The sequence below is a fragment of the Tachysurus fulvidraco genome, chromosome 24, assembly GCF_022655615.1.
Source record: "Tachysurus fulvidraco isolate hzauxx_2018 chromosome 24, HZAU_PFXX_2.0, whole genome shotgun sequence".
Classification (NCBI taxonomy): Eukaryota; Metazoa; Chordata; class Actinopteri; order Siluriformes; family Bagridae; genus Tachysurus; species Tachysurus fulvidraco.
Window position 1 is genome coordinate 15,860,568 of NC_062541.1, and position 1,787 is coordinate 15,862,354.

Here is a 1,787-nt window from a genome sequence, read left to right on the forward strand (position 1 = left end):
ACATGGCAGTAAACAAATTTTGAATTAATCTTATGTTGAAAAACTAAATACATCAAACTCTAGCAAATGGACATTTATTTAAATTATGACATAATATGAATATAATTGTTATGTCAACATCACACCAGATCTGCCCCTGCCCCTTACACACTCTACTCAAAATCCCTCTCAAAAGACTAGGGTGGGAACGGGGCAGTTAGGAGGAGTCATGAAACAACAGCAGATAATTAAAATGCAAATAAAACTAATTTAAAAAAGTTCAGGACTGAACTCTCCAAACATTCTGTATGAACACTTAACATACCTCATGTAAAAAAAAACAAACAAACAAACAAACAAATAAACAAATAAATAAATACTGTAGATGTAAGGAGCAGTGAATACTGAAACAAGAGAAAGCTGAAACATTAAACTTATCAAATTACAGCATTTGAGCATTTCAATTATTTTGTTATTTATGTGACATCTCTGTCATGGCCCACCCCACACTACATTCATACCCCCCACCCCACACACAACCACACACTAGCTCTATGCCCCCCATCCCACACTAGATCCATACCCTCTCACCCCACGCTAGATCCATACCCCCACCACACTTTAAATCTATACCCCCCACCCCACACTAGATCCATACCCCCCATCCCACACTAGATCCATACCCCCCACCCCACACTAGATCCAACCCCCCACCACCACACTAGATCCAAACCCCCTACCCCACACTAGATCCAACCCCCCACACTGGATCCAAACCCCCTTCCCACACTAGATCCATACCCCCCACCCCATAATGATCCATAGCCCCCATACCACACTAGATCCATACCCCCACCCCACACTAGATCCATACCCCCTACCCCACACTAGATCTAAACCCCCACCCCACACTAGATCCAAATCCACCGCCTTGCCCATCCAGTATAAACTGAAGGTGGGCAGGATGGAACTGAAACTAGGATTTCTCCATGAGCAGGAAAACATTAAAATGTACCAGACGTGGGGCAGCTTCAGGACCAGCTTTGGGAACTTGAGATCTACAGGGATCATATCAACAATATTAAAGAATTCAGAAATATTACGTCTCCACAGCGCCCCCTTCTGGATGTCACGAAAAAGAAAAGAAAAGCTATTTGCTTCAAAAACTTTTTTTTTTTGTCAGTGGAATTAAATGATCAAATGGTGATTAAATAAACATAGAAAATGTTAAACGCTATGCAGTTTGAGTCATTATTAGCCAGTGTTTATTAACAAAGCTAACGTCTTTGCCTTGTGGTAATTACTTACATGGCTCTGGTTCAAGTGAGTAAAAATATTTTATTGTATATTTTACAAGCTTTTTATGAAAGTAAATTATATGATAGTGATATGATAGTAATGTAATGTATATGACTCAGGACCACAAGATGGCGCAGGCGCGGTGGCCAAGTGGTAAGGCGTCGGTCTCGTAAACCGAAGATCGCGGGTTCGAACCCCGTCCGTGCCTTTTAACTTCACTAGGATGTATTTACAAGAGCCATAAATAACGAACTCAGTATTAATCCAAAAATATATACATTACTACTGAGACCTAACTAACGACGGAGAAGGCAGTTTGTATGAACATATACTATAAAAGGTAAATCAGCTCCAAAAATATATATTATTAACCTTTCTCTACTCCAAAGAACACCTAAGTTTTCAGTTTTATTATTATTATTATTATTATTATTATTATAACTTATATATATATATATATATATATACATACATATATACACACATATATATTCTACAAAATATTACAA

At 38.4% G+C, this 1,787-nt stretch overlaps 1 non-coding gene across 1 annotated transcript; it reads left to right on the forward strand.

Moving 5' to 3' along the window:
• The first annotated feature begins 1,414 nt into the window (after positions 1-1,414).
• trnat-cgu lies at positions 1,415-1,486 on the forward strand. Its single transcript has one exon. It is a non-coding gene; the product is annotated as a tRNA-Thr (tRNA).
• The last annotated feature ends 301 nt before the right edge of the window (positions 1,487-1,787 follow it).